This window comes from Neofelis nebulosa, chromosome 3 (assembly GCF_028018385.1).
Source record: "Neofelis nebulosa isolate mNeoNeb1 chromosome 3, mNeoNeb1.pri, whole genome shotgun sequence".
Lineage (NCBI taxonomy): Eukaryota > Metazoa > Chordata > Mammalia > Carnivora > Felidae > Neofelis > Neofelis nebulosa.
The window spans coordinates 99,868,563-99,880,734 of record NC_080784.1 but is presented as its reverse complement, the minus strand read 5'-3'; the positions used below and the strand labels follow the sequence as shown (position 1 = coordinate 99,880,734).

General features: G+C 35.9%; 1 pseudogene; it reads right to left on the bottom strand.

The window, feature by feature from the left end:
- Nucleotides 1–1,152: 1,152 nt before the first annotated feature.
- Nucleotides 1,153–1,488, bottom strand: LOC131508025 (10 kDa heat shock protein, mitochondrial-like; annotated as a pseudogene).
- Between the last annotated feature and the right edge of the window lie 10,684 nt (nt 1,489–12,172).

The following is a 12,172-nucleotide window of genomic DNA, read 5'->3' as shown; positions in this document are numbered from 1 at the left end:
GAATTATTATTACATTCAAAATAAGAAAAAGAAAAGCTTTTTATTTGCCTTCATTTATTCCTTCTTCAACATTGTTCCTTTATTTTTGTTTATCCAAGTTTCTGACTTATAGTTTTCTTTCTCTCTGAAGAACTTCTAATGTTTTCCGCAAGGCAATTTTACTAGTGACAAGTTCACTCAGTTTTGTTTGTCTGAGAAAGTCATTATTTCACCTTCACTTCTGAAGGATAATTTGGTAGATTCAGAATACTAGGTTGGTGACTTTTTTATTTATTAACATTTTATATTTAATACTTGAAATATTTCACCCCATTTTGTTTCCTTGCATAGTTTCTGAATTCCAATGTGATTCTTATTTTTTTAATTTATTTTATTTGTTTTAAGGTAGGGGGAGAGGAGCAGAGCAGGAGATGGAGAGAATCCCAAGCAGGCTCTGTGCTGTCAGCATGGAAACCCCATGCAGGGCTCAATCTCACTAGTTCATGAGATCATAGTTGCAGCCAAAATTCCAGAGTCAGACACTTAACCAACTGAACCACCCAGGCATTCCACAATGGAATTCTTTCCCTCTTCTATAGTTAAAGTTTACCCCTACCCACTGTCCCCCTACCACATCTTTCAAGACTTTCTCTTTGGCTTTGATTTTCTGCAATTTAAACTATGATATAGCTAGGTTTAGTTGTTTTTTGTTTGTTTGTTTGTTTGGCATTTATCCTGTGTATTCTGAGTTTTCTGGATCTGTAGTTAATGTTTCTTACTAATTTTTTTTTAAAATTCTCAAACATTATTATTTCAAGTATTTCTTCTATTTCTTTTTCTCTTTCTAATATTCTCTGTCTTTCTGGTATAGTTAAACCTTTCATAATGGCCTACAGTTCATGGATATTCTGTTTATTTTTTTTTCCTTTGAGGTTTCATTTGGGAAGATTCTGTTGATATATCTGTGGCAAGCTCAGTTAGTCTTTCTTAGCTGTGCCCAGTCTACTGATGAACCATCAAAGAATGTTTTTGAATTTTAACATCTTTTTTTTAGTTTGGATACTATTAGTTTATTATGAAAGAGAGACATGGAAATTATTGACATGATGAAAGATTTCACAACTTCACTGGAACAGGCAGCTTCACTTGATACCATTTCAATAATGATTTATTTCAGTCTACATACTTCCTGAGAATGTCACCATCTCTAAATAAGAATTCTTGTCATCTAGAACTACTTTGGTGCTTCCATATTCTGGGAGAAGAATTTTATCTCCAACTTTCATGCTAACTGGTTAACTCTCTCCACCCTTTCCTTTATTTTTAAAATTTTTTTCCACCCTTTCCTTTAGAGCCCAATCCAACAGCTTCTTCTGTTGCTTGCAGTACCTTTCCTTGAGATTCTTCTGGAAGCATGATGCCTCCTTTGGTTACAGTTTTGGCTGCACTCCTTTTAACTAAAATTCAGGCAAAGAGGGAAAGAAACTTTCTACATGCTAGTCTTACCATCACTCCAACTTGCTGCAATTGGTATTTTGCTCCTGAGCTCCTGCCACCCACCTGCAAGAAAACCCTCAGTCTGATCCTCAGGGGCACTTCCTTTGTATTCTTTCTTAGAATTCCCATCCTTTTGTTTTTATTACTCATCTGTTTTTGCATGTCACCCATTTTTTCCATTAGAATTCTTAGCATTATTAAACATAGATATTTTAAATTTCTGATCTGGTTATCCCAACATCCTTGCCATAGATGAGTCTGGTTCTGATAGCTACATTGTCGCTTCAGAGTGTGTGTTTTGCTTTTTTACCATGCCTTATATCTTTTTGTTGAAAGCCAGACATGATATATTGGGAGTAAGGAACTCAGGTAAATACGCCTATTGTGTGATGTTTTGTGTTTTTCTGGCGAGGAGTTAGGCTATGTTTGCTTGTTGCTGTAGCTAGAGCGTCAGAAGCTACAATTTTCTCTAGTATTCTTTTTTGTCTCCACAGTTGGCTTTTGGCTTTCCTATAGAGTCCTAAAATAGGGCCTGAGGGTAATTTTAGCTATAATCTCCTATTAGTAAATAGGAGCCTTATTGATGCAAAGAACAAGTGTGGGGGAAGCATCCTACACTCTGATGATTAGGTCTTAGTGTTCTAGTGAGCTTGAGTTGAAAATCTTTCTTCTTTGGGGCGCCTGGGTGGCTCAGTCGGTTAAGCGGCCAACTTCGGCTCAGGTCACGATCTCGCGGTCAATGAGTTCGAGCCCCACGTCCTGCTCTGTGCTGACAGTTCGGAGCCTGGAGCCTGTTTCAGATTCTGTGTCTCCCTCTCTCCGACCCTCCCCATTCATGCTCTGTCTCTCTCTGTCTCTGTCTCAAAAATAAATAAACGTTAAAAAAAATTAAAAAAAAAATCTTTCTTCTTTCACATTAAAGCTAGGGTAGGCTGGAATTATCTTTCCTCCAGGTTGGTTAGGCACTGGTTAAACCTTAGTTGGTGAGGTTGTGGTAAAATAGTTTCTCTTGAGTACAGGCCTAATTAATGAAAACAGAAAGCTGTAGCCTTATTTTGAAACGGTTACTTTCCCCCCTCTCCTTGCTTTAAGTGCAAAGGGATTTTCTCAGGTCTTCACAGTGAGAAACAGGTAGGATGCCTAGAAGTAAAACTTAGGAAACTGTAGAGGACCACAAATGAAGCTCCTTTGGATCTAATCCACAGTAAACCTCCAGCAATTTGTCAATTACAGTGTAATGTGTTTCTGCTAATACTACCTTCAGCTTTAGGCTTCTGATCCCAGGCTCTTTTTCCTCCCAATAAGCTGTGATTCTCTGCATCTGTCTCTCTGGTGTCCAGGACATTTACCCTACGAGTTCAATTCTCTCATCTAAGAAGAGTTGATGATTTTCAGTTTGTTCACATTTGTTCTTGTTGTGAGGATGGGAGTAATGACTTCCTTTTTTTTTTGAGAGAGAGAGAGAGCTAGAGCAGCAGAAAGGCATAGAGAGAGTGGGAGAGAGAGAGAGAGAGAGAGAGAGAGAGAGAGAGAGAGAGAGAATATCCCAAGCAGGCTCTGCACTCTTGGCACAGAGCCCGATGTGGGACTGGAACTCATGAACCGTGAGATCATGACCTGAGCTGAAACCAAGAAGCAGATGCTCAACCAACTGAGCCACCTAGGAGAGAGCAATGACTTCTAAGTTCTGTCCACAGTACTTCAGGAATTGCATCTTAATTTTAAAATCTCTGCCCATAGCAATTACTCACTGCACTTCATTGTTGCAGACCCTTTGACAAAGTCAAAATAAGGATCTGGAAAATTGGGAAATAAAAGCAATGTAAGATTAAGAGAGAAAGAAAGAAGTAAATGATAAATATTTCCTGACTGATTGAATATTGAACCCTTCGTATATAGCATTAAATTCATAGAGAGGTCTTAATTTACCTCCTTTACTCAAACAATGGTCATTTTTTCCTAGTTTCCATTAGTTTCTTCCTGCAATATGAGTTCTTTTGTGGCCTTTATTTATAGTCATGTTGCCTGCTGTTCTCTTTATGGGCCAATTTACATCTTTTGGGAGTAGACAGGGAGAATTTCAGAATGATTTAGGAACCAGCTGGATACAGTAACTTGCCATGTTTTTTCTCTGCCTATGAAGAGAACATCTGCTAGATATGCTGAGATGGAGTGTGCTTTTGTCTTCAGAGTGAATCAGGAATCTTCCTGTATTTCTAGTCTAAAAAGAAGATGTTGCAATGGTACATTAAAAAAAATAAAAGAGAAGAAAAAGAAAAAAAAAGCCTATAAGTAACAATTTGCTAAGACACCATGTAAGTTATGTTCTATTTTAGGGTCTTGAATGGGATACATAGTCACTACACAGAGTGTTGAGCAAAGTGAGCTGAGTCCATGCCTGCCATAACCTTCTTTAGGTTGTAAAACCTCCTGCTAAGAAAACACAGGAAATGTTAATAATCTGACCGGAACTGTCAAGGTTCACATGGCAGTATTATGCCAAGCAGGCTTAGTGATATTTTAAGAAAAATAATCCTAAACAAGCTGGAGAGAAATCTGACCATAAAATTCTTACCATTTTAAGGTCACTCTTTTAACTTTAAAAATAGTACACCCATTAGGAGCTAATAATTCCCAAACTTTTTGTTTATAGTATATTATTGATAAATGACTATCATTAACTTTCAGTTCTGCCAAATAGTATGTAAGAGATGGACACATTTAATTAAACACATAGATATGATACACATAGAATTATTTTACAAATTTAAAAAAATCGATCTTACTTGAGATTAGCTTTTTGTAACTACTGTTACATCACTTCTATAGACTCCCCACACCCCCATATCAATACCACAAATAGCCAAATGGCTCCTAACATTAAAGATATTCTGTTGATGACAATAATCATCATTTATACTTTTAATTCTCTTTTTATTTTCTGGTAGCCTATAGGCTTCCAGTTATGGAATGAATAACTCACAGGAACAAGAGGCACAACATAAAGAATGAAGTCAATGATACTGTGATAGCAAAGTAACAGGACAGATGGTAGCTACACTTGGTGAACATAGATATCATAATGTACAGATGTGTCAAATTCATTACCTGAAACTAATGTAACATTGTGGCAACTATACTCAAAAAAATAAAGTGGGAATTATAAAAAAATTTTATATGGAAATTACTTCTTGCCTAATACATGTAAGTATTCACCAAGAAAATATTTACTCCTCTGAAAGATATTTATATTTAATTCAAGTGATAATATAATCAAATCATGTACAAATCAATTATATGCACTAAATCAATTTTAGTTCATCTACTCCACTTGTCCTTAGTCCAAGCTCCCATGATCACTTCTTTGATTTACTGAAATAACGTTCTAACTAATCTTTCCAAAACCACTCTTGCCCCTCTTTGATCCCTTAGCATATGACTGAACTTTTGAAAAAACATGTTTGAACTTGGTGCCATCTGCCTAGAACACATGTTATCTTTCTATTGCTCTTTTGATAAAGACCTGCAAGGCTCTGTATGCCCTTGCCCTTGCCTGTTTCTCCAGCTGTCTGTGCTCAGTATTACCCACCTTCTTTACTCTCTTCCTACACATTAGACTCACATCACCAGAGGGTCTTTTCCATGTTGTTCCCATTGTTGAGAGCCCTTTTCTTCCCTCTTTGTCCTTCATTAAATGCTACTCATCCTTTTATGGAGAGTTTCTTGCCCCACTTCCTCCCCCTCAGCATCAGGTCAGATCTATGAGAGACTCTCAACTCACATACCTCTTCCTCCACTCAACTTACTGCTATTGCCCCTTACACCATGACAAGAACATGCAACAAACAGATGGATCTGACTCTTGCCTGACATTTAATTGAGGAAGGCATGCATATGCTGGAGATAATGTACTCCTAGTACATTTTTATATTAGTGGACATGCACAGGCATACATTAAGAGGGAAAGAGAATGAGAGATTGAGAGAACGAGAAATGCAGAGTTGACACATTTTCAAGAACACAAAATATATACTCACATTTGCATTGAAATGCAGATGGTGTTTATCACTGTATTAACATGAGCTATAACACAATGATTATTCATATTGTTTCATAATTATTTTTAAAGTTAATACAGTAGACCCTGATTATTTTTAGAACCTATATTTGCAAATTCATCTACTTGCTAAAATTTATTTATAATCTCCAAATTAATACTCAATGCACTTTCATGTCATTTCCGGACACGTGCAGAGCTGCAAAAAAAAAAAAAAAAAAAAGTCACCTAAGGTGCCCATTCCCACCTGAAGCCAAACAAGAAGATGTCTGCCTGCTTGTTTCAGCTCTCGTCCAGAGAAGAGCAGAGGAAGGAGACAGTAGGAGGTGGCACAGTGTAGTGCAAGAAGCTCCTGTTCCAGGGCCAGCAAGAGGGGTTTGAGTCTCAACTTTTGAGACTTGGGAGTTGGGTGGCCTCAGACAAGTAACCTAACATTTCTGAATCCATTTTTCTCTTTGATAAAAGAAAGAAAATGGTATCTACCAGAATGAGTCAATGAGTTATTAGTATTTAATAATTTAATATTTGCTAATTCAATATTCTTGGCCACTTTCCGGAACACTGACATGAGTGATAATTGTATATTAAAAATGAAATGTAAATTAAAACTCACAGACCTTTGAGACAAGAATTCCATAGATCATAAATTGAAAATTAATGGTCTCAAAGTCGTTAATTAAAAATGAGAAATTTATACTCACATGGATTAAAACAATTTTCTAAAATACTACAGCTATCCACTAAGATAAATATATCTAGAACTCAGATACGCTGGTTCTTTCAGGGTACTGAACTTTCACAAAATTATACAGATTCTGTCTCTCTGTATCTCTATATCTCTTTGAGAAAGTGACATATGAAGTAAAAACTGAATAAAGAGAGAAAGGACATTAAAATACAAGAGCTAAGGGGCTCCTGGGAGGCTCAGTCGGTTAAGTGTTCAACTTTGGCTCAGGTCATGATCTCACGGTTTGTGAGTTCGAGCCCCATGTTGGACTCTGTGCTGGCAGCTCAGAGCTTGGAGCCTGCTTTGGATTCTGTGTCTCCCTCTCTCTGTGCCCCACCCCTGCTTACACTCTGTCTCTGTCTCTCTCAAAAATAAATAAACAATAGGAAAATTAAAAATAAATAAGTAAATAAATAAAATACAAGAGCTAATATTTGAGAGTAAGCTGTCTGTAGTACTGGTTTCATATTCTCTCAAAGTCCTGTTTGTTCTCATACAAAATGGACATATAATATCTACCCTGAAAGGTTATTATTGTGAGGGTTAAAGGGATGATTTTATAATTTAATCCAAATTTCTAAATAGTAATGGAGAAACTCTGAGATAAATTAATCACCTTACAAGATTATTAGATTGGATGGAGTCTCCTCATAAAGAAATGTGTATTATGGGTCAAAATATTAAAATACAATGTATAGTTATTTTTCTTTGCTTTTAATAAGCTGCCTACAACTAGAAAGTGAATGTTCACCTTTTCTCTTTTATTTTATTTTAATTAATTTTAATTTATTTAAAAATTTATGTTTATTTATTTTGGAGAACAAGAGACAGAGTGTGAACAGGGGAGGGACAGAGAGAGAGGGAGACACAGAATCTGAAGCAGGTTCTAGGCTCCGCACTGTCAGCACAGAGCCCAATGCAGGATTCAAACTCATGAACTGTGAGATCATGACCTGAGCCGAAGTTAGACACTTAACCAACTCAGTCACCCAGGTGCCCTAAAATTTTAGAAGGTATTAAGAAAACAAACTTCTAGCAAAAAGGTATAATCACATTTGACCAATTTCCCTCTATTTTGGGTCTTGACATAAGAAACCTTATAGCACAGATTGTTACTTAGCTGTCTCCAAACCTATCATCTTTAGTTGAGTTCATGGCTACCTGTAATAAAGGTTATGTTTCCCAGCCTCCCTTGAAGCTAGTTGTAGCCTCATATCAAAGTTCTGGACTTGAATAGAATTGTTAAGTGACAGCTTCTCAAAGAATGAGGGAGAAAGAAAGAAAGAAAGAAAGAAAGAAAGAAAGAAAGAAAGAAAGAAAGAAAGAAAGAAAGAAAGAAAGAAAGAAAGAAGAAAAGAAAAGAAAAGAAAAGAAAAGAAAAGAAAAGAAAAGAAAAGAAAAGAAAAGAAAAGAGGGAAGGGAAGGGAAAGAAAAGGAAGGGAAGGGAAGAAAGAAAGAAAAAAAAAAGAAAAGAGTAAAGAAAAGAAAAAAGCTAATGAAATCTGACACAGGTTATTCACCCCTTATCCTCTCCTTCATCCATCTTTTCTGCAAGTGAAATATGGAGATATGATAGGCTCCATGGCCATTCAAACAGTGTGATTACATAGGATCTGATGCTCAGAAGGGCCATATGCTTGATTAATTTCCCTGGTGTAGTCCTCATAAAATCTTTAATTTTATGTTTGAACTTACGTTTTGTAAGTGAGGTCCTGTGGGACAGTGAAGGATATGTTTGAGCAGAGGAGGTACATGCGATATATGTTTCAGATGTTCATGGTTTCCTCATACATAGCATTCTCAGTGCCCTTCAGTGGCTGCTGTGTAGGAGTTCAGAGAGATGCAAAGTGAGTTCAAGGTAAACATGTTACATGTTTGACTGAATAAGCAGGAAATGCTGTCAGTTCTAAGAGAATACATTTGTATTTGTAGAAGAACTTGCTTCAAATTTAGGAAGATAGTAGCATTCTAAGAAGCACTGAGAACCGTGGAACCCCATCCTATCCTTTCTTACTTGTATCACTTCCTCGCTTCCTCGTGTTACCCAAACATTCAGGCTGAAAATGATAACTTGGAAGGAAAGAGGAGAGTAAGGCACCCATACTTCTTTCTCCTTTCATCAGTAAGGTGAAGGAAGGTACATATTTTTGTTAGATTATTCACATATTAAAATGAAACAAAAACATTTGAGTTAGCTTTGTGCAATATTTCCACCACTCTGGATGTATGAGGTGTGGAATATGAATTGTGCCTTTTGGTGACTACATATATGAGGTAAATGCCTTTATATTTGCATCTAAAACTAGCACTGCATGATATAAAGGTGACTGGTAAAATTCATGCTAATAATTTAAATTTTTTTACTTTTCTTCATTTAGAACATTAATAACAAATAAAAACATACCCTAACAACCTGAGAGAGAAGCTGCAAAAGAAAGAAGGGGCTTTATAATTTAGTACCATTCATTGCATCTTTTCCTTGTTTTTTGAAAAAGGAACTCCATGTTTTTATTTTGCACTGTGCCCCAGAAATTATATAGCTGGCTCTGCATGGAAGTGATGGTAGAAATCATTCTCAGTCCATGAGTTTTGGGGCCAAACACTAGCAGTGGCAGAAGGAAAGCTGGAAGCAGCCTGGGTTCCATATGACTGCCAAGAATTATAAACCAGCCATGGGCTATTCACATCCAGATTTCCCAGAATGAGAAATAAACTTCTATCATGTTTAACCAACCATTTAGGGAAGGTTCTGTTATTCTGTAACTCATACAAGCACTGAATGAAGAAAAGGAGCTTTAAAAGGAGATCTCATTGTCATGTATCTGAAATTACAGACAAAAAATATCTTTTTTAGAAGAAAAATGGTCAGAGATGAGTGACCAGGTTCATAATGGGACTTAAGTGACTGATTAACTATCCTGAATCTGTGCATGTTCTGTTGTATGTTCATGTGTTTGTTGATTTACGAAAAATAAATGGCCCTAAGCAAAATAACTTACTTGGATGTAGATCCTTGAGTTAAAGTAAATTAGTATTGTCCTCTTTACATCAGCAACATACATTTTCTGTTTGTATTATTTGAATATATTCATAACACAAGGAAAACCACTATGAAAATAAAGTGGCATCTAAGGCATTGTCCTGGTGCTAAACAAACAAACAAAAATCTTCTAGTGAGAAACGGGCAGGAAAACATCTAGTGATACATGCAAAGCAGAATGCAATATTTGTTAGTTTGGTGATACAAGAGCAGGCCGTGAGAATAACTGCTCACGAGGAAGGGGATCACAAAAGTTATGTGGGTGAGTAACATTAGAGCTGCCAATTGTCAGATTAATGGGATACCATAGAAAGAGAAAAGAAACAATCTCCAGACTAAGTAAAATGAGCAATAGAATGAGGTACAGATATGATGTTCATCAACCAGAGAAAGCCTGGTCATATTTATATAAGTGTATTGGTTCTCACCTATGTATTTAATTCTTTCCTATGAATTCAAGATAGATTAATAACTGGTCTTGGAATATGAAGTAGGGGTATATGGGAACTGATATTCTGGAAAAAATCAAATATCTGGATCGGAATGGAATTTAAAATAATTAGCAAAATATTTGGGCTTTTATTTTCTTCACAAGGAAATGGTCTTTAATTAAAATACAGCAAACAGCAACACAGGATGAAGTGGAGAAGTGCTACAGTCATCTATTCCCTTGATCATTTACAGGAAGAAATGATCCTATAACACTTAGGAATATATCTCTCAAATACTATTGAAAATAAATTAAAGGAGAAATGGGAATGGGTTAGACCAATTAGGCTTGTGTATTCAATAACCTAGATTAAAGATAATAGAGTTGTCTTGGAACAGTGCAATGGAAATGAAATTGAGGAAATTTAAAGTAACATATTTTAAAGGGAACTTAAATTTAGGGAAATAAATATATCCATGTATTGATGGCTATGTCCTCTCTCCTAGAAACATATTGTAAATATAACCAGATGCTGAGTGACAAAAATTGTTCTTTAAAAAATAAAGTATTAACAAAAAAATAAATAATGAGCAGTTCAGCTCTTCAATATCATTTTTTCCTTAGAATAATTTTTCATAAATATTATGCTGCCAGCTAAAAGCCCATTGTCCTGAATAAATGTAGGTACAAGTCCACGTTTGTGAGTCAGGACTTTGTTTTTCCATTAAGCTGAAGATAATAATATTTGTGCTCCACAAATCAATCAAAATGTGAATCAAAATGCTTCTAATAAAATTAATAGCTAGACACAATATTTGCTTTTGCAATAATGTGAGGGGGGGCAGACAGTGACATCTGTTGAGTTCCTACTAAGGGCCAGGCCTATGTCCGTGCTTTATATTCATTATCTTAACAAAAGTACTTCGGGGGTATACTGTACCAGCATTTTATAGACCAGAAAACAATATAGCTCAGTGAGATGGGGTTAGTTGCCCACAGTCACATAACTAGGAAATACATTTCAATCTGAGTCTGTCTGTTACAGTAGAAAGTGGAGCTGTGGAAGCACACTGCCATCCAGGCAGAGCGAGCGGCATTAATCATCTGGGGAAGAGCTTGTGAAGTCTTAAATGGATCAAGTTTGTGAAGAATAAAAAGGTCTTGCTATTTCATCTAAAACTTTAATCAAGTTTCAATATGCACTACCGACCCTAGCAACCAGTGAGTTCCACATGAAGCCAATGGAAAAAGAGATCATGAAGACAGATGGAGCCTTTGGATCCATGCACGATTATTGCCTTATGTTCTTTTATATGATCCCTGTAAAAATAGGTCAGCTTAGCTGTCTTACTAAGATGAAAATGTAATAAATGTTTACACAATTCATCACTTAAAGAACCTAAATTTAATTTCCTACTTGGACTCCTGTCTTTAATAAAAATATGGAAGAAACAGCCTGTGTTATTTACCTCTTGAGAATGACAAGTTATAAAGTGGGATCTTTGAGATAGTAAGCATAGATGTTTCCATAGCTCTTTGTTCAAATCACTGCAGCTGTCATAGTCATCAGTATAGGTTGATTTGACTACATGATCGATCTTGCCTATTTATCAACGAGCTTCATCAGAAAAGGTCATCAAAATTACTCAGCCTATCATTATAGTGGCTAGGTATAGAAACATTCTTATTAACACATTTCTTTAAATGATATTTAATTGACCTTTAAAACGGTAGCAAGTTTTGAACGTCCGTGATTATAATTCCAACTTTTTTAAAACAGGAGAAGTTAGAATCAGAGGTTTCATAGTAAATTCATAACTTACATAAATCACCATCAATTGACAAGTTATGATGAATTTTGAGGGTTTCATACCTTTCAGAGGCCTTTAACTACCTCCTGCTAACTGAAACTTCAGTGTTTAAGTTTTATTCTTTTCCTTTACTATGGTTTAACTTTTATGTCTAACAACAATCCTTGAGGGGCATCTGGGTGGCTTAGTGTGTTAAGTGTCTGACTCTTGACTTCAGCTCAGGTCATGATCTCACAGTTCGTGAGTTCAAGCCCCACATCGGGCTCCACAGTGAAGTGCAGAAACTACTTGAAATTCTCTCTCTCCTCTGTTTGCCTCTCTCTCTCTCTCTCTGTCAAAATAAACAAACTTTAAAATAACATAAAAATAAAAATAATCCTTGGATGTTAATATATTTATATTCAAATGTAACTTACTATGTTAAAAGTGTCCTTCCTCTTTGAAAGAATTGAGTACAGAGTGAACTGGTAATGAGTGATTTCATAAAGAGGTAGAAAGAGCATTTAGAGCTTACGTAGAATAGAATAAAAGTAAAGTAGTAACAGATAAATGACCTTTTGAAATATATTAATAGAGGAATTTCTGTTTCACAATTTTTACCAGAGATTCTTTGCCCTCTGTAATAAAAGAA